Source organism: Schistocerca nitens, unplaced genomic scaffold (assembly GCF_023898315.1).
Source record: "Schistocerca nitens isolate TAMUIC-IGC-003100 unplaced genomic scaffold, iqSchNite1.1 HiC_scaffold_377, whole genome shotgun sequence".
Lineage (NCBI taxonomy): Eukaryota > Metazoa > Arthropoda > Insecta > Orthoptera > Acrididae > Schistocerca > Schistocerca nitens.
The window spans coordinates 1314282-1330780 of record NW_026045911.1 but is presented as its reverse complement, the minus strand read 5'-3'; the positions used below and the strand labels follow the sequence as shown (position 1 = coordinate 1330780).

Sequence of the window (16499 nt, the reverse complement as noted above, 5' to 3'; positions counted from 1 at the left end):
CAGCTTGTCGAGCATCGGTGGTTCAGTGGCATGTGCCTCAGTAGTGCAGTAAGCAGCGCGTAAGTCTCATAATCTTAAGGTTTGCCGGCACGATAACTCAGCGTGTTCGGTCTGACAGTTATCTGCCCTCTGTAATAAAAGACTGAGTCAACGATGAACTTGAACGGGCGTCATCGGACGTCCGCCCCCAACAAATGCAACGAACGAAATGAGAAGAAAAAAAAAGTGGTAGAATGCTCGCTTAGCACGCGGGCGGCCCGGGTTCGATTCCCGGCCGATGCATCGTTCTGCTGTTATCGCTATAATGCTGCCGCACCGATTCCTCGCTTGAGCTCCGTCAGCCTCAGGAATGTATAGCAGGATTCGCTGTGAGAAGAACCAAACACGCAGCACGCAAGAGACCGTACTTGGACGGTCGCGTGCTATTTCTGAGCTGTAACGTCGGCCTGGCCCAACAGGCCGCTGTGTTCAGGCGCCGCAAGGGCGATGGACTGTAACCTCAGGCAGTGCTGCGTTCCGTTGAAAAAGCTGCGGCAGCAGTTTAATCTAGCAAGTCGGGAAAGCACGTGTAGCAACACAACAGATTCTTCAGAGAGCGCAAACTGTCTATCTCTAATATGCGAGACTTACCAAGTTTCCTGGAACGTTGCTCGCAACGTGCCTCGGTAGCGCAGTAGGTAGCGCGTAAGTCTCATAATCTTAAGGTCGTGAGTTCGATCCTCACCCGGGGCATTTAATTTGCTGTACATCACGGCTGAATTAACGATGTTGCTGTTGCTAGGGAACGAACTTAATTGTCATTCGTTATCCACAAGGAGTCTACGCTCAGCGTCAAAATGTTTATTTCCAATTATGACAACGTACAACTTTGATCTTTCTCTTAACCTGTTATGAGTAAAATAACGAATAGTCAATTTCGAGCTGTGCGCAAATATGCTGGCAAACAGAGAACAGCAGTGAGTCCAGGTTCAGCACGAAATACGAGAGGAAACGGAGTGAACCTCACGTCATAGCGCAAATCCGGTGTGGTCTAGTGGCTAGGATAGCTGGCTTTCACCCAGGAGGCCCGGGTTCGATTCCCGGTACCGGAACGGAAGTTTTTACGCACCCAACGCTCCATGTTTTGGCCTTCCAACGTTCGTTTTTCGCCCTCCTTGCGGAGCTTCAACCGAATGTAATCGGGGAAAACAGGCACATGATGCAATTACTGTCAGCACCGGGGTAAAGGGAGAGGAGGCGCTGGTCAGCTGTTGGGCTGCTACCAGCGTCAGTGGGAAGTCGGTGAAGTCGCCAGTTGCGCCAGAAGCCAGATATTACCGTAGTACGCCTACACACGCGTTCCAGTTATTCACGTTGCTTGCAGCCGCTCCATCCGCAAGAAGCGTGAGCCCGGATAGCTCAGTCGGTAGAGCATTAGGCTTTTAACCTAAGGGTCCAGGGTTCGAGTCCCTGTCCGGGCGAAGATTTTTAACGTTTCCGTAATGGCTCGTCTCGTAGCGATGGTAGCCCTGCCGTAATCAGTGCACGGAGTTCGTTTCCTGTCAAAATTCTGCGCAGACGGGTTTGATTTTTCACGATTCGAGGGACTCTTCAGTTACGAGCAGTCGTGGCCGAGTGGTTAAGGCGTCTGACTAGAAATCAGATTCCCTCTGGGAGCGTAGGTTCGAGTCCTACCGACTGCGTCCGTTTTTTCTTTTTTTGTTTAAGAAGAAGGAGCAGAAAATTTCGCAGTTTGCCTGTCGTTTTGGTACCTCGCCTCTCACAGCCGTTTATAGTGCCTGTCCTTTTGATAAGGGCGAATTCCAAGCGTCAGCTTTCGCGTCAGCCGAGCAAAGTCGGGACAAGTCGGGACATACTACAGGATGGTCTGCGTGGAGTAACGACGACAAAAACGTTAATTTAACAGCACGCGGCTCACATACTATATACGAAAAAACTAGCGTTACTTGCGGTGGCCGGGAATCGAACCCGGATCAACTGCTTGGAAGGCAACTATGCTCACCATTACACCACCACCGCACAGCCGCTCCTCGCGACGCCGCGCTGTGTCGGCTTCCCGCCCGCCAGCAGCGGCCCACGGTGATAGTAGCTGTAGGCGCTTTACGAGCTAGGAGGGTGCATCCACACGCATTCGGGTAGCGCCTCCACGCACGCTGCGTCTTTGGGCGAGACTAGTCGCCGCAGCCGCAAGGTTACTCACACGATAGTGATGAGTGGTCGTCTTAAGGCAGTGTAGTGGAGGACTCCGCGTGTGTAGCACTTTTTTCGGTTTCATCCGACGTCGCTGGGTGGCAATCCCACTTTCCCTGCAGAAAACTGCTCGGGAAGCACGGGCAGCTTGTCGAGCATCGGTGGTTCAGTGGCATGTGCCTCAGTAGTGCAGTAAGCAGCGCGTAAGTCTCATAATCTTAAGGTTTGCCGGCACGATAACTCAGCGTGTTCGGTCTGACAGTTATCTGCCCTCTGTAATAAAAGACTGAGTCAACGATGAACTTGAACGGGCGTCATCGGACGTCCGCCCCCAACAAATGCAACGAACGAAATGAGAAGAAAAAAAAAGTGGTAGAATGCTCGCTTAGCACGCGGGCGGCCCGGGTTCGATTCCCGGCCGATGCATCGTTCTGCTGTTATCGCTATAATGCTGCCGCACCGATTCCTCGCTTGAGCTCCGTCAGCCTCAGGAATGTATAGCAGGATTCGCTGTGAGAAGAACCAAACACGCAGCACGCAAGAGACCGTACTTGGACGGTCGCGTGCTATTTCTGAGCTGTAACGTCGGCCTGGCCCAACAGGCCGCTGTGTTCAGGCGCCGCAAGGGCGATGGACTGTAACCTCAGGCAGTGCTGCGTTCCGTTGAAAAAGCTGCGGCAGCAGTTTAATCTAGCAAGTCGGGAAAGCACGTGTAGCAACACAACAGATTCTTCAGAGAGCGCAAACTGTCTATCTCTAATATGCGAGACTTACCAAGTTTCCTGGAACGTTGCTCGCAACGTGCCTCGGTAGCGCAGTAGGTAGCGCGTAAGTCTCATAATCTTAAGGTCGTGAGTTCGATCCTCACCCGGGGCATTTAATTTGCTGTACATCACGGCTGAATTAACGATGTTGCTGTTGCTAGGGAACGAACTTAATTGTCATTCGTTATCCACAAGGAGTCTACGCTCAGCGTCAAAATGTTTATTTCCAATTATGACAACGTACAACTTTGATCTTTCTCTTAACCTGTTATGAGTAAAATAACGAATAGTCAATTTCGAGCTGTGCGCAAATATGCTGGCAAACAGAGAACAGCAGTGAGTCCAGGTTCAGCACGAAATACGAGAGGAAACGGAGTGAACCTCACGTCATAGCGCAAATCCGGTGTGGTCTAGTGGCTAGGATAGCTGGCTTTCACCCAGGAGGCCCGGGTTCGATTCCCGGTACCGGAACGGAAGTTTTTACGCACCCAACGCTCCATGTTTTGGCCTTCCAACGTTCGTTTTTCGCCCTCCTTGCGGAGCTTCAACCGAATGTAATCGGGGAAAACAGGCACATGATGCAATTACTGTCAGCACCGGGGTAAAGGGAGAGGAGGCGCTGGTCAGCTGTTGGGCTGCTACCAGCGTCAGTGGGAAGTCGGTGAAGTCGCCAGTTGCGCCAGAAGCCAGATATTACCGTAGTACGCCTACACACGCGTTCCAGTTATTCACGTTGCTTGCAGCCGCTCCATCCGCAAGAAGCGTGAGCCCGGATAGCTCAGTCGGTAGAGCATTAGGCTTTTAACCTAAGGGTCCAGGGTTCGAGTCCCTGTCCGGGCGAAGATTTTTAACGTTTCCGTAATGGCTCGTCTCGTAGCGATGGTAGCCCTGCCGTAATCAGTGCACGGAGTTCGTTTCCTGTCAAAATTCTGCGCAGACGGGTTTGATTTTTCACGATTCGAGGGACTCTTCAGTTACGAGCAGTCGTGGCCGAGTGGTTAAGGCGTCTGACTAGAAATCAGATTCCCTCTGGCAGCGTAGGTTCGAGTCCTACCGACTGCGTCCGTTTTTTCTTTTTTTGTTTAAGAAGAAGGAGCAGAAAATTTCGCAGTTTGCCTGTCGTTTTGGTACCTCGCCTCTCACAGCCGTTTATAGTGCCTGTCCTTTTGATAAGGGCGAATTCCAAGCGTCAGCTTTCGCGTCAGCCGAGCAAAGTCGGGACAAGTCGGGACATACTACAGGATGGTCTGCGTGGAGTAACGACGACAAAAACGTTAATTTAACAGCACGCGGCTCACATACTATATACGAAAAAACTAGCGTTACTTGCGGTGGCCGGGAATCGAACCCGGATCAACTGCTTGGAAGGCAACTATGCTCACCATTACACCACCACCGCACAGCCGCTCCTCGCGACGCCGCGCTGTGTCGGCTTCCCGCCCGCCAGCAGCGGCCCACGGTGATAGTAGCTGTAGGCGCTTTACGAGCTAGGAGGGTGCATCCACACGCATTCGGGTAGCGCCTCCACGCACGCTGCGTCTTTGGGCGAGACTAGTCGCCGCAGCCGCAAGGTTACTCACACGATAGTGATGAGTGGTCGTCTTAAGGCAGTGTAGTGGAGGACTCCGCGTGTGTAGCACTTTTTTCGGTTTCATCCGACGTCGCTGGGTGGCAATCCCACTTTCCCTGCAGAAAACTGCTCGGGAAGCACGGGCAGCTTGTCGAGCATCGGTGGTTCAGTGGCATGTGCCTCAGTAGTGCAGTAAGCAGCGCGTAAGTCTCATAATCTTAAGGTTTGCCGGCACGATAACTCAGCGTGTTCGGTCTGACAGTTATCTGCCCTCTGTAATAAAAGACTGAGTCAACGATGAACTTGAACGGGCGTCATCGGACGTCCGCCCCCAACAAATGCAACGAACGAAATGAGAAGAAAAAAAAAGTGGTAGAATGCTCGCTTAGCACGCGGGCGGCCCGGGTTCGATTCCCGGCCGATGCATCGTTCTGCTGTTATCGCTATAATGCTGCCGCACCGATTCCTCGCTTGAGCTCCGTCAGCCTCAGGAATGTATAGCAGGATTCGCTGTGAGAAGAACCAAACACGCAGCACGCAAGAGACCGTACTTGGACGGTCGCGTGCTATTTCTGAGCTGTAACGTCGGCCTGGCCCAACAGGCCGCTGTGTTCAGGCGCCGCAAGGGCGATGGACTGTAACCTCAGGCAGTGCTGCGTTCCGTTGAAAAAGCTGCGGCAGCAGTTTAATCTAGCAAGTCGGGAAAGCACGTGTAGCAACACAACAGATTCTTCAGAGAGCGCAAACTGTCTATCTCTAATATGCGAGACTTACCAAGTTTCCTGGAACGTTGCTCGCAACGTGCCTCGGTAGCGCAGTAGGTAGCGCGTAAGTCTCATAATCTTAAGGTCGTGAGTTCGATCCTCACCCGGGGCATTTAATTTGCTGTACATCACGGCTGAATTAACGATGTTGCTGTTGCTAGGGAACGAACTTAATTGTCATTCGTTATCCACAAGGAGTCTACGCTCAGCGTCAAAATGTTTATTTCCAATTATGACAACGTACAACTTTGATCTTTCTCTTAACCTGTTATGAGTAAAATAACGAATAGTCAATTTCGAGCTGTGCGCAAATATGCTGGCAAACAGAGAACAGCAGTGAGTCCAGGTTCAGCACGAAATACGAGAGGAAACGGAGTGAACCTCACGTCATAGCGCAAATCCGGTGTGGTCTAGTGGCTAGGATACCTGGCTTTCACCCAGGAGGCCCGGGTTCGATTCCCGGTACCGGAACGGAAGTTTTTACGCACCCAACGCTCCATGTTTTGGCCTTCCAACGTTCGTTTTTCGCCCTCCTTGCGGAGCTTCAACCGAATGTAATCGGGGAAAACAGGCACATGATGCAATTACTGTCAGCACCGGGGTAAAGGGAGAGGAGGCGCTGGTCAGCTGTTGGGCTGCTACCAGCGTCAGTGGGAAGTCGGTGAAGTCGCCAGTTGCGCCAGAAGCCAGATATTACCGTAGTACGCCTACACACGCGTTCCAGTTATTCACGTTGCTTGCAGCCGCTCCATCCGCAAGAAGCGTGAGCCCGGATAGCTCAGTCGGTAGAGCATTAGGCTTTTAACCTAAGGGTCCAGGGTTCGAGTCCCTGTCCGGGCGAAGATTTTTAACGTTTCCGTAATGGCTCGTCTCGTAGCGATGGTAGCCCTGCCGTAATCAGTGCACGGAGTTCGTTTCCTGTCAAAATTCTGCGCAGACGGGTTTGATTTTTCACGATTCGAGGGACTCTTCAGTTACGAGCAGTCGTGGCCGAGTGGTTAAGGCGTCTGACTAGAAATCAGATTCCCTCTGGGAGCGTAGGTTCGAGTCCTACCGACTGCGTCCGTTTTTTCTTTTTTTGTTTAAGAAGAAGGAGCAGAAAATTTCGCAGTTTGCCTGTCGTTTTGGTACCTCGCCTCTCACAGCCGTTTATAGTGCCTGTCCTTTTGATAAGGGCGAATTCCAAGCGTCAGCTTTCGCGTCAGCCGAGCAAAGTCGGGACAAGTCGGGACATACTACAGGATGGTCTGCGTGGAGTAACGACGACAAAAACGTTAATTTAACAGCACGCGGCTCACATACTATATACGAAAAAACTAGCGTTACTTGCGGTGGCCGGGAATCGAACCCGGATCAACTGCTTGGAAGGCAACTATGCTCACCATTACACCACCACCGCACAGCCGCTCCTCGCGACGCCGCGCTGTGTCGGCTTCCCGCCCGCCAGCAGCGGCCCACGGTGATAGTAGCTGTAGGCGCTTTACGAGCTAGGAGGGTGCATCCACACGCATTCGGGTAGCGCCTCCACGCACGCTGCGTCTTTGGGCGAGACTAGTCGCCGCAGCCGCAAGGTTACTCACACGATAGTGATGAGTGGTCGTCTTAAGGCAGTGTAGTGGAGGACTCCGCGTGTGTAGCACTTTTTTCGGTTTCATCCGACGTCGCTGGGTGGCAATCCCACTTTCCCTGCAGAAAACTGCTCGGGAAGCACGGGCAGCTTGTCGAGCATCGGTGGTTCAGTGGCATGTGCCTCAGTAGTGCAGTAAGCAGCGCGTAAGTCTCATAATCTTAAGGTTTGCCGGCACGATAACTCAGCGTGTTCGGTCTGACAGTTATCTGCCCTCTGTAATAAAAGACTGAGTCAACGATGAACTTGAACGGGCGTCATCGGACGTCCGCCCCCAACAAATGCAACGAACGAAATGAGAAGAAAAAAAAAGTGGTAGAATGCTCGCTTAGCACGCGGGCGGCCCGGGTTCGATTCCCGGCCGATGCATCGTTCTGCTGTTATCGCTATAATGCTGCCGCACCGATTCCTCGCTTGAGCTCCGTCAGCCTCAGGAATGTATAGCAGGATTCGCTGTGAGAAGAACCAAACACGCAGCACGCAAGAGACCGTACTTGGACGGTCGCGTGCTATTTCTGAGCTGTAACGTCGGCCTGGCCCAACAGGCCGCTGTGTTCAGGCGCCGCAAGGGCGATGGACTGTAACCTCAGGCAGTGCTGCGTTCCGTTGAAAAAGCTGCGGCAGCAGTTTAATCTAGCAAGTCGGGAAAGCACGTGTAGCAACACAACAGATTCTTCAGAGAGCGCAAACTGTCTATCTCTAATATGCGAGACTTACCAAGTTTCCTGGAACGTTGCTCGGAACGTGCCTCGGTAGCGCAGTAGGTAGCGCGTAAGTCTCATAATCTTAAGGTCGTGAGTTCGATCCTCACCCGGGGCATTTAATTTGCTGTACATCACGGCTGAATTAACGATGTTGCTGTTGCTAGGGAACGAACTTAATTGTCATTCGTTATCCACAAGGAGTCTACGCTCAGCGTCAAAATGTTTATTTCCAATTATGACAACGTACAACTTTGATCTTTCTCTTAACCTGTTATGAGTAAAATAACGAATAGTCAATTTCGAGCTGTGCGCAAATATGCTGGCAAACAGAGAACAGCAGTGAGTCCAGGTTCAGCACGAAATACGAGAGGAAACGGAGTGAACCTCACGTCATAGCGCAAATCCGGTGTGGTCTAGTGGCTAGGATAGCTGGCTTTCACCCAGGAGGCCCGGGTTCGATTCCCGGTACCGGAACGGAAGTTTTTACGCACCCAACGCTCCATGTTTTGGCCTTCCAACGTTCGTTTTTCGCCCTCCTTGCGGAGCTTCAACCGAATGTAATCGGGGAAAACAGGCACATGATGCAATTACTGTCAGCACCGGGGTAAAGGGAGAGGAGGCGCTGGTCAGCTGTTGGGCTGCTACCAGCGTCAGTGGGAAGTCGGTGAAGTCGCCAGTTGCGCCAGAAGCCAGATATTACCGTAGTACGCCTACACACGCGTTCCAGTTATTCACGTTGCTTGCAGCCGCTCCATCCGCAAGAAGCGTGAGCCCGGATAGCTCAGTCGGTAGAGCATTAGGCTTTTAACCTAAGGGTCCAGGGTTCGAGTCCCTGTCCGGGCGAAGATTTTTAACGTTTCCGTAATGGCTCGTCTCGTAGCGATGGTAGCCCTGCCGTAATCAGTGCACGGAGTTCGTTTCCTGTCAAAATTCTGCGCAGACGGGTTTGATTTTTCACGATTCGAGGGACTCTTCAGTTACGAGCAGTCGTGGCCGAGTGGTTAAGGCGTCTGACTAGAAATCAGATTCCCTCTGGCAGCGTAGGTTCGAGTCCTACCGACTGCGTCCGTTTTTTCTTTTTTTGTTTAAGAAGAAGGAGCAGAAAATTTCGCAGTTTGCCTGTCGTTTTGGTACCTCGCCTCTCACAGCCGTTTATAGTGCCTGTCCTTTTGATAAGGGCGAATTCCAAGCGTCAGCTTTCGCGTCAGCCGAGCAAAGTCGGGACAAGTCGGGACATACTACAGGATGGTCTGCGTGGAGTAACGACGACAAAAACGTTAATTTAACAGCACGCGGCTCACATACTATATACGAAAAAACTAGCGTTACTTGCGGTGGCCGGGAATCGAACCCGGATCAACTGCTTGGAAGGCAACTATGCTCACCATTACACCACCACCGCACAGCCGCTCCTCCCGACGCCGCGCTGTGTCGGCTTCCCGCCCGCCAGCAGCGGCCCACGGTGATAGTAGCTGTAGGCGCTTTACGAGCTAGGAGGGTGCATCCACACGCATTCGGGTAGCGCCTCCACGCACGCTGCGTCTTTGGGCGAGACTAGTCGCCGCAGCCGCAAGGTTACTCACACGATAGTGATGAGTGGTCGTCTTAAGGCAGTGTAGTGGAGGACTCCGCGTGTGTAGCACTTTTTTCGGTTTCATCCGACGTCGCTGGGTGGCAATCCCACTTTCCCTGCAGAAAACTGCTCGGGAAGCACGGGCAGCTTGTCGAGCATCGGTGGTTCAGTGGCATGTGCCTCAGTAGTGCAGTAAGCAGCGCGTAAGTCTCATAATCTTAAGGTTTGCCGGCACGATAACTCAGCGTGTTCGGTCTGACAGTTATCTGCCCTCTGTAATAAAAGACTGAGTCAACGATGAACTTGAACGGGCGTCATCGGACGTCCGCCCCCAACAAATGCAACGAACGAAATGAGAAGAAAAAAAAAGTGGTAGAATGCTCGCTTAGCACGCGGGCGGCCCGGGTTCGATTCCCGGCCGATGCATCGTTCTGCTGTTATCGCTATAATGCTGCCGCACCGATTCCTCGCTTGAGCTCCGTCAGCCTCAGGAATGTATAGCAGGATTCGCTGTGAGAAGAACCAAACACGCAGCACGCAAGAGACCGTACTTGGACGGTCGCGTGCTATTTCTGAGCTGTAACGTCGGCCTGGCCCAACAGGCCGCTGTGTTCAGGCGCCGCAAGGGCGATGGACTGTAACCTCAGGCAGTGCTGCGTTCCGTTGAAAAAGCTGCGGCAGCAGTTTAATCTAGCAAGTCGGGAAAGCACGTGTAGCAACACAACAGATTCTTCAGAGAGCGCAAACTGTCTATCTCTAATATGCGAGACTTACCAAGTTTCCTGGAACGTTGCTCGCAACGTGCCTCGGTAGCGCAGTAGGTAGCGCGTAAGTCTCATAATCTTAAGGTCGTGAGTTCGATCCTCACCCGGGGCATTTAATTTGCTGTACATCACGGCTGAATTAACGATGTTGCTGTTGCTAGGGAACGAACTTAATTGTCATTCGTTATCCACAAGGAGTCTACGCTCAGCGTCAAAATGTTTATTTCCAATTATGACAACGTACAACTTTGATCTTTCTCTTAACCTGTTATGAGTAAAATAACGAATAGTCAATTTCGAGCTGTGCGCAAATATGCTGGCAAACAGAGAACAGCAGTGAGTCCAGGTTCAGCACGAAATACGAGAGGAAACGGAGTGAACCTCACGTCATAGCGCAAATCCGGTGTGGTCTAGTGGCTAGGATACCTGGCTTTCACCCAGGAGGCCCGGGTTCGATTCCCGGTACCGGAACGGAAGTTTTTACGCACCCAACGCTCCATGTTTTGGCCTTCCAACGTTCGTTTTTCGCCCTCCTTGCGGAGCTTCAACCGAATGTAATCGGGGAAAACAGGCACATGATGCAATTACTGTCAGCACCGGGGTAAAGGGAGAGGAGGCGCTGGTCAGCTGTTGGGCTGCTACCAGCGTCAGTGGGAAGTCGGTGAAGTCGCCAGTTGCGCCAGAAGCCAGATATTACCGTAGTACGCCTACACACGCGTTCCAGTTATTCACGTTGCTTGCAGCCGCTCCATCCGCAAGAAGCGTGAGCCCGGATAGCTCAGTCGGTAGAGCATTAGGCTTTTAACCTAAGGGTCCAGGGTTCGAGTCCCTGTCCGGGCGAAGATTTTTAACGTTTCCGTAATGGCTCGTCTCGTAGCGATGGTAGCCCTGCCGTAATCAGTGCACGGAGTTCGTTTCCTGTCAAAATTCTGCGCAGACGGGTTTGATTTTTCACGATTCGAGGGACTCTTCAGTTACGAGCAGTCGTGGCCGAGTGGTTAAGGCGTCTGACTAGAAATCAGATTCCCTCTGGGAGCGTAGGTTCGAGTCCTACCGACTGCGTCCGTTTTTTCTTTTTTTGTTTAAGAAGAAGGAGCAGAAAATTTCGCAGTTTGCCTGTCGTTTTGGTACCTCGCCTCTCACAGCCGTTTATAGTGCCTGTCCTTTTGATAAGGGCGAATTCCAAGCGTCAGCTTTCGCGTCAGCCGAGCAAAGTCGGGACAAGTCGGGACATACTACAGGATGGTCTGCGTGGAGTAACGACGACAAAAACGTTAATTTAACAGCACGCGGCTCACATACTATATACGAAAAAACTAGCGTTACTTGCGGTGGCCGGGAATCGAACCCGGATCAACTGCTTGGAAGGCAACTATGCTCACCATTACACCACCACCGCACAGCCGCTCCTCGCGACGCCGCGCTGTGTCGGCTTCCCGCCCGCCAGCAGCGGCCCACGGTGATAGTAGCTGTAGGCGCTTTACGAGCTAGGAGGGTGCATCCACACGCATTCGGGTAGCGCCTCCACGCACGCTGCGTCTTTGGGCGAGACTAGTCGCCGCAGCCGCAAGGTTACTCACACGATAGTGATGAGTGGTCGTCTTAAGGCAGTGTAGTGGAGGACTCCGCGTGTGTAGCACTTTTTTCGGTTTCATCCGACGTCGCTGGGTGGCAATCCCACTTTCCCTGCAGAAAACTGCTCGGGAAGCACGGGCAGCTTGTCGAGCATCGGTGGTTCAGTGGCATGTGCCTCAGTAGTGCAGTAAGCAGCGCGTAAGTCTCATAATCTTAAGGTTTGCCGGCACGATAACTCAGCGTGTTCGGTCTGACAGTTATCTGCCCTCTGTAATAAAAGACTGAGTCAACGATGAACTTGAACGGGCGTCATCGGACGTCCGCCCCCAACAAATGCAACGAACGAAATGAGAAGAAAAAAAAAGTGGTAGAATGCTCGCTTAGCACGCGGGCGGCCCGGGTTCGATTCCCGGCCGATGCATCGTTCTGCTGTTATCGCTATAATGCTGCCGCACCGATTCCTCGCTTGAGCTCCGTCAGCCTCAGGAATGTATAGCAGGATTCGCTGTGAGAAGAACCAAACACGCAGCACGCAAGAGACCGTACTTGGACGGTCGCGTGCTATTTCTGAGCTGTAACGTCGGCCTGGCCCAACAGGCCGCTGTGTTCAGGCGCCGCAAGGGCGATGGACTGTAACCTCAGGCAGTGCTGCGTTCCGTTGAAAAAGCTGCGGCAGCAGTTTAATCTAGCAAGTCGGGAAAGCACGTGTAGCAACACAACAGATTCTTCAGAGAGCGCAAACTGTCTATCTCTAATATGCGAGACTTACCAAGTTTCCTGGAACGTTGCTCGGAACGTGCCTCGGTAGCGCAGTAGGTAGCGCGTAAGTCTCATAATCTTAAGGTCGTGAGTTCGATCCTCACCCGGGGCATTTAATTTGCTGTACATCACGGCTGAATTAACGATGTTGCTGTTGCTAGGGAACGAACTTAATTGTCATTCGTTATCCACAAGGAGTCTACGCTCAGCGTCAAAATGTTTATTTCCAATTATGACAACGTACAACTTTGATCTTTCTCTTAACCTGTTATGAGTAAAATAACGAATAGTCAATTTCGAGCTGTGCGCAAATATGCTGGCAAACAGAGAACAGCAGTGAGTCCAGGTTCAGCACGAAATACGAGAGGAAACGGAGTGAACCTCACGTCATAGCGCAAATCCGGTGTGGTCTAGTGGCTAGGATAGCTGGCTTTCACCCAGGAGGCCCGGGTTCGATTCCCGGTACCGGAACGGAAGTTTTTACGCACCCAACGCTCCATGTTTTGGCCTTCCAACGTTCGTTTTTCGCCCTCCTTGCGGAGCTTCAACCGAATGTAATCGGGGAAAACAGGCACATGATGCAATTACTGTCAGCACCGGGGTAAAGGGAGAGGAGGCGCTGGTCAGCTGTTGGGCTGCTACCAGCGTCAGTGGGAAGTCGGTGAAGTCGCCAGTTGCGCCAGAAGCCAGATATTACCGTAGTACGCCTACACACGCGTTCCAGTTATTCACGTTGCTTGCAGCCGCTCCATCCGCAAGAAGCGTGAGCCCGGATAGCTCAGTCGGTAGAGCATTAGGCTTTTAACCTAAGGGTCCAGGGTTCGAGTCCCTGTCCGGGCGAAGATTTTTAACGTTTCCGTAATGGCTCGTCTCGTAGCGATGGTAGCCCTGCCGTAATCAGTGCACGGAGTTCGTTTCCTGTCAAAATTCTGCGCAGACGGGTTTGATTTTTCACGATTCGAGGGACTCTTCAGTTACGAGCAGTCGTGGCCGAGTGGTTAAGGCGTCTGACTAGAAATCAGATTCCCTCTGGCAGCGTAGGTTCGAGTCCTACCGACTGCGTCCGTTTTTTCTTTTTTTGTTTAAGAAGAAGGAGCAGAAAATTTCGCAGTTTGCCTGTCGTTTTGGTACCTCGCCTCTCACAGCCGTTTATAGTGCCTGTCCTTTTGATAAGGGCGAATTCCAAGCGTCAGCTTTCGCGTCAGCCGAGCAAAGTCGGGACAAGTCGGGACATACTACAGGATGGTCTGCGTGGAGTAACGACGACAAAAACGTTAATTTAACAGCACGCGGCTCACATACTATATACGAAAAAACTAGCGTTACTTGCGGTGGCCGGGAATCGAACCCGGATCAACTGCTTGGAAGGCAACTATGCTCACCATTACACCACCACCGCACAGCCGCTCCTCCCGACGCCGCGCTGTGTCGGCTTCCCGCCCGCCAGCAGCGGCCCACGGTGATAGTAGCTGTAGGCGCTTTACGAGCTAGGAGGGTGCATCCACACGCATTCGGGTAGCGCCTCCACGCACGCTGCGTCTTTGGGCGAGACTAGTCGCCGCAGCCGCAAGGTTACTCACACGATAGTGATGAGTGGTCGTCTTAAGGCAGTGTAGTGGAGGACTCCGCGTGTGTAGCACTTTTTTCGGTTTCATCCGACGTCGCTGGGTGGCAATCCCACTTTCCCTGCAGAAAACTGCTCGGGAAGCACGGGCAGCTTGTCGAGCATCGGTGGTTCAGTGGCATGTGCCTCAGTAGTGCAGTAAGCAGCGCGTAAGTCTCATAATCTTAAGGTTTGCCGGCACGATAACTCAGCGTGTTCGGTCTGACAGTTATCTGCCCTCTGTAATAAAAGACTGAGTCAACGATGAACTTGAACGGGCGTCATCGGACGTCCGCCCCCAACAAATGCAACGAACGAAATGAGAAGAAAAAAAAAGTGGTAGAATGCTCGCTTAGCACGCGGGCGGCCCGGGTTCGATTCCCGGCCGATGCATCGTTCTGCTGTTATCGCTATAATGCTGCCGCACCGATTCCTCGCTTGAGCTCCGTCAGCCTCAGGAATGTATAGCAGGATTCGCTGTGAGAAGAACCAAACACGCAGCACGCAAGAGACCGTACTTGGACGGTCGCGTGCTATTTCTGAGCTGTAACGTCGGCCTGGCCCAACAGGCCGCTGTGTTCAGGCGCCGCAAGGGCGATGGACTGTAACCTCAGGCAGTGCTGCGTTCCGTTGAAAAAGCTGCGGCAGCAGTTTAATCTAGCAAGTCGGGAAAGCACGTGTAGCAACACAACAGATTCTTCAGAGAGCGCAAACTGTCTATCTCTAATATGCGAGACTTACCAAGTTTCCTGGAACGTTGCTCGCAACGTGCCTCGGTAGCGCAGTAGGTAGCGCGTAAGTCTCATAATCTTAAGGTCGTGAGTTCGATCCTCACCCGGGGCATTTAATTTGCTGTACATCACGGCTGAATTAACGATGTTGCTGTTGCTAGGGAACGAACTTAATTGTCATTCGTTATCCACAAGGAGTCTACGCTCAGCGTCAAAATGTTTATTTCCAATTATGACAACGTACAACTTTGATCTTTCTCTTAACCTGTTATGAGTAAAATAACGAATAGTCAATTTCGAGCTGTGCGCAAATATGCTGGCAAACAGAGAACAGCAGTGAGTCCAGGTTCAGCACGAAATACGAGAGGAAACGGAGTGAACCTCACGTCATAGCGCAAATCCGGTGTGGTCTAGTGGCTAGGATACCTGGCTTTCACCCAGGAGGCCCGGGTTCGATTCCCGGTACCGGAACGGAAGTTTTTACGCACCCAACGCTCCATGTTTTGGCCTTCCAACGTTCGTTTTTCGCCCTCCTTGCGGAGCTTCAACCGAATGTAATCGGGGAAAACAGGCACATGATGCAATTACTGTCAGCACCGGGGTAAAGGGAGAGGAGGCGCTGGTCAGCTGTTGGGCTGCTACCAGCGTCAGTGGGAAGTCGGTGAAGTCGCCAGTTGCGCCAGAAGCCAGATATTACCGTAGTACGCCTACACACGCGTTCCAGTTATTCACGTTGCTTGCAGCCGCTCCATCCGCAAGAAGCGTGAGCCCGGATAGCTCAGTCGGTAGAGCATTAGGCTTTTAACCTAAGGGTCCAGGGTTCGAGTCCCTGTCCGGGCGAAGATTTTTAACGTTTCCGTAATGGCTCGTCTCGTAGCGATGGTAGCCCTGCCGTAATCAGTGCACGGAGTTCGTTTCCTGTCAAAATTCTGCGCAGACGGGTTTGATTTTTCACGATTCGAGGGACTCTTCAGTTACGAGCAGTCGTGGCCGAGTGGTTAAGGCGTCTGACTAGAAATCAGATTCCCTCTGGGAGCGTAGGTTCGAGTCCTACCGACTGCGTCCGTTTTTTCTTTTTTTGTTTAAGAAGAAGGAGCAGAAAATTTCGCAGTTTGCCTGTCGTTTTGGTACCTCGCCTCTCACAGCCGTTTATAGTGCCTGTCCTTTTGATAAGGGCGAATTCCAAGCGTCAGCTTTCGCGTCAGCCGAGCAAAGTCGGGACAAGTCGGGACATACTACAGGATGGTCTGCGTGGAGTAACGACGACAAAAACGTTAATTTAACAGCACGCGGCTCACATACTATATACGAAAAAACTAGCGTTACTTGCGGTGGCCGGGAATCGAACCCGGATCAACTGCTTGGAAGGCAACTATGCTCACCATTACACCACCACCGCACAGCCGCTCCTCGCGACGCCGCGCTGTGTCGGCTTCCCGCCCGCCAGCAGCGGCCCACGGTGATAGTAGCTGTAGGCGCTTTACGAGCTAGGAGGGTGCATCCACACGCATTCGGGTAGCGCCTCCACGCACGCTGCGTCTTTGGGCGAGACTAGTCGCCGCAGCCGCAAGGTTACTCACACGATAGTGATGAGTGGTCGTCTTAAGGCAGTGTAGTGGAGGACTCCGCGTGTGTAGCACTTTTTTCGGTTTCATCCGACGTCGCTGGGTGGCAATCCCACTTTCCCTGCAGAAAACTGCTCGGGAAGCACGGGCAGCTTGTCGAGCATCGGTGGTTCAGTGGCATGTGCCTCAGTAGTGCAGTAAGCAGCGCGTAAGTCTCATAATCTTAAGGTTTGCCGGCACGATAACTCAGCGTGTTCGGTCTGACAGTTATCTGCCCTCTGTAATAAAAGACTGAGTCAACGATGAACTT

At 52.3% G+C, this 16499-nt stretch overlaps 35 non-coding genes across 35 annotated transcripts; 28 read left to right on the top strand and 7 right to left on the bottom strand.

The window, feature by feature from the left end:
• Positions 1–659: 659 nt before the first annotated feature.
• Trnam-cau (transfer RNA methionine (anticodon CAU)) lies at positions 660–732 on the top strand. Its single transcript has one exon. It is a non-coding gene; the product is annotated as a tRNA-Met (tRNA).
• Positions 733–1019: 287 nt separating this feature from the next.
• On the top strand, positions 1020–1091 carry Trnae-uuc (transfer RNA glutamic acid (anticodon UUC)). The gene has a single exon. It is a non-coding gene; the product is annotated as a tRNA-Glu (tRNA).
• A 296-nt stretch (positions 1092–1387) lies between these two features.
• On the top strand, positions 1388–1460 carry Trnak-uuu (transfer RNA lysine (anticodon UUU)). The gene has a single exon. It is a non-coding gene; the product is annotated as a tRNA-Lys (tRNA).
• A 140-nt stretch (positions 1461–1600) lies between these two features.
• On the top strand, positions 1601–1682 carry Trnas-aga (transfer RNA serine (anticodon AGA)). Its single transcript has one exon. It is a non-coding gene; the product is annotated as a tRNA-Ser (tRNA).
• Positions 1683–1947: 265 nt separating this feature from the next.
• Trnag-ucc (transfer RNA glycine (anticodon UCC)) lies at positions 1948–2019 on the bottom strand. The gene has a single exon. It is a non-coding gene; the product is annotated as a tRNA-Gly (tRNA).
• Positions 2020–2993: 974 nt separating this feature from the next.
• On the top strand, positions 2994–3066 carry Trnam-cau (transfer RNA methionine (anticodon CAU)). Its single transcript has one exon. It is a non-coding gene; the product is annotated as a tRNA-Met (tRNA).
• Positions 3067–3353: 287 nt separating this feature from the next.
• Positions 3354–3425, top strand: Trnae-uuc (transfer RNA glutamic acid (anticodon UUC)). The gene has a single exon. It is a non-coding gene; the product is annotated as a tRNA-Glu (tRNA).
• Positions 3426–3721: 296 nt separating this feature from the next.
• Positions 3722–3794, top strand: Trnak-uuu (transfer RNA lysine (anticodon UUU)). Its single transcript has one exon. It is a non-coding gene; the product is annotated as a tRNA-Lys (tRNA).
• A 140-nt stretch (positions 3795–3934) lies between these two features.
• Trnas-aga (transfer RNA serine (anticodon AGA)) lies at positions 3935–4016 on the top strand. Its single transcript has one exon. It is a non-coding gene; the product is annotated as a tRNA-Ser (tRNA).
• A 265-nt stretch (positions 4017–4281) lies between these two features.
• Trnag-ucc (transfer RNA glycine (anticodon UCC)) lies at positions 4282–4353 on the bottom strand. The gene has a single exon. It is a non-coding gene; the product is annotated as a tRNA-Gly (tRNA).
• Positions 4354–5327: 974 nt separating this feature from the next.
• Positions 5328–5400, top strand: Trnam-cau (transfer RNA methionine (anticodon CAU)). Its single transcript has one exon. It is a non-coding gene; the product is annotated as a tRNA-Met (tRNA).
• A 287-nt stretch (positions 5401–5687) lies between these two features.
• Trnae-uuc (transfer RNA glutamic acid (anticodon UUC)) lies at positions 5688–5759 on the top strand. The gene has a single exon. It is a non-coding gene; the product is annotated as a tRNA-Glu (tRNA).
• Positions 5760–6055: 296 nt separating this feature from the next.
• Positions 6056–6128, top strand: Trnak-uuu (transfer RNA lysine (anticodon UUU)). Its single transcript has one exon. It is a non-coding gene; the product is annotated as a tRNA-Lys (tRNA).
• Positions 6129–6268: 140 nt separating this feature from the next.
• Positions 6269–6350, top strand: Trnas-aga (transfer RNA serine (anticodon AGA)). The gene has a single exon. It is a non-coding gene; the product is annotated as a tRNA-Ser (tRNA).
• Positions 6351–6615: 265 nt separating this feature from the next.
• On the bottom strand, positions 6616–6687 carry Trnag-ucc (transfer RNA glycine (anticodon UCC)). Its single transcript has one exon. It is a non-coding gene; the product is annotated as a tRNA-Gly (tRNA).
• Positions 6688–7661: 974 nt separating this feature from the next.
• On the top strand, positions 7662–7734 carry Trnam-cau (transfer RNA methionine (anticodon CAU)). Its single transcript has one exon. It is a non-coding gene; the product is annotated as a tRNA-Met (tRNA).
• A 287-nt stretch (positions 7735–8021) lies between these two features.
• Positions 8022–8093, top strand: Trnae-uuc (transfer RNA glutamic acid (anticodon UUC)). The gene has a single exon. It is a non-coding gene; the product is annotated as a tRNA-Glu (tRNA).
• A 296-nt stretch (positions 8094–8389) lies between these two features.
• Trnak-uuu (transfer RNA lysine (anticodon UUU)) lies at positions 8390–8462 on the top strand. The gene has a single exon. It is a non-coding gene; the product is annotated as a tRNA-Lys (tRNA).
• Positions 8463–8602: 140 nt separating this feature from the next.
• On the top strand, positions 8603–8684 carry Trnas-aga (transfer RNA serine (anticodon AGA)). The gene has a single exon. It is a non-coding gene; the product is annotated as a tRNA-Ser (tRNA).
• Positions 8685–8949: 265 nt separating this feature from the next.
• Positions 8950–9021, bottom strand: Trnag-ucc (transfer RNA glycine (anticodon UCC)). Its single transcript has one exon. It is a non-coding gene; the product is annotated as a tRNA-Gly (tRNA).
• A 974-nt stretch (positions 9022–9995) lies between these two features.
• On the top strand, positions 9996–10068 carry Trnam-cau (transfer RNA methionine (anticodon CAU)). The gene has a single exon. It is a non-coding gene; the product is annotated as a tRNA-Met (tRNA).
• Positions 10069–10355: 287 nt separating this feature from the next.
• Positions 10356–10427, top strand: Trnae-uuc (transfer RNA glutamic acid (anticodon UUC)). Its single transcript has one exon. It is a non-coding gene; the product is annotated as a tRNA-Glu (tRNA).
• Positions 10428–10723: 296 nt separating this feature from the next.
• Trnak-uuu (transfer RNA lysine (anticodon UUU)) lies at positions 10724–10796 on the top strand. Its single transcript has one exon. It is a non-coding gene; the product is annotated as a tRNA-Lys (tRNA).
• A 140-nt stretch (positions 10797–10936) lies between these two features.
• Positions 10937–11018, top strand: Trnas-aga (transfer RNA serine (anticodon AGA)). The gene has a single exon. It is a non-coding gene; the product is annotated as a tRNA-Ser (tRNA).
• Positions 11019–11283: 265 nt separating this feature from the next.
• On the bottom strand, positions 11284–11355 carry Trnag-ucc (transfer RNA glycine (anticodon UCC)). The gene has a single exon. It is a non-coding gene; the product is annotated as a tRNA-Gly (tRNA).
• Positions 11356–12329: 974 nt separating this feature from the next.
• Trnam-cau (transfer RNA methionine (anticodon CAU)) lies at positions 12330–12402 on the top strand. The gene has a single exon. It is a non-coding gene; the product is annotated as a tRNA-Met (tRNA).
• Positions 12403–12689: 287 nt separating this feature from the next.
• Trnae-uuc (transfer RNA glutamic acid (anticodon UUC)) lies at positions 12690–12761 on the top strand. Its single transcript has one exon. It is a non-coding gene; the product is annotated as a tRNA-Glu (tRNA).
• A 296-nt stretch (positions 12762–13057) lies between these two features.
• Positions 13058–13130, top strand: Trnak-uuu (transfer RNA lysine (anticodon UUU)). Its single transcript has one exon. It is a non-coding gene; the product is annotated as a tRNA-Lys (tRNA).
• Positions 13131–13270: 140 nt separating this feature from the next.
• On the top strand, positions 13271–13352 carry Trnas-aga (transfer RNA serine (anticodon AGA)). Its single transcript has one exon. It is a non-coding gene; the product is annotated as a tRNA-Ser (tRNA).
• Positions 13353–13617: 265 nt separating this feature from the next.
• Positions 13618–13689, bottom strand: Trnag-ucc (transfer RNA glycine (anticodon UCC)). The gene has a single exon. It is a non-coding gene; the product is annotated as a tRNA-Gly (tRNA).
• A 974-nt stretch (positions 13690–14663) lies between these two features.
• On the top strand, positions 14664–14736 carry Trnam-cau (transfer RNA methionine (anticodon CAU)). Its single transcript has one exon. It is a non-coding gene; the product is annotated as a tRNA-Met (tRNA).
• Positions 14737–15023: 287 nt separating this feature from the next.
• Positions 15024–15095, top strand: Trnae-uuc (transfer RNA glutamic acid (anticodon UUC)). The gene has a single exon. It is a non-coding gene; the product is annotated as a tRNA-Glu (tRNA).
• A 296-nt stretch (positions 15096–15391) lies between these two features.
• Positions 15392–15464, top strand: Trnak-uuu (transfer RNA lysine (anticodon UUU)). Its single transcript has one exon. It is a non-coding gene; the product is annotated as a tRNA-Lys (tRNA).
• A 140-nt stretch (positions 15465–15604) lies between these two features.
• Positions 15605–15686, top strand: Trnas-aga (transfer RNA serine (anticodon AGA)). Its single transcript has one exon. It is a non-coding gene; the product is annotated as a tRNA-Ser (tRNA).
• A 265-nt stretch (positions 15687–15951) lies between these two features.
• Positions 15952–16023, bottom strand: Trnag-ucc (transfer RNA glycine (anticodon UCC)). Its single transcript has one exon. It is a non-coding gene; the product is annotated as a tRNA-Gly (tRNA).
• Positions 16024–16499: the final 476 nt, after the last annotated feature.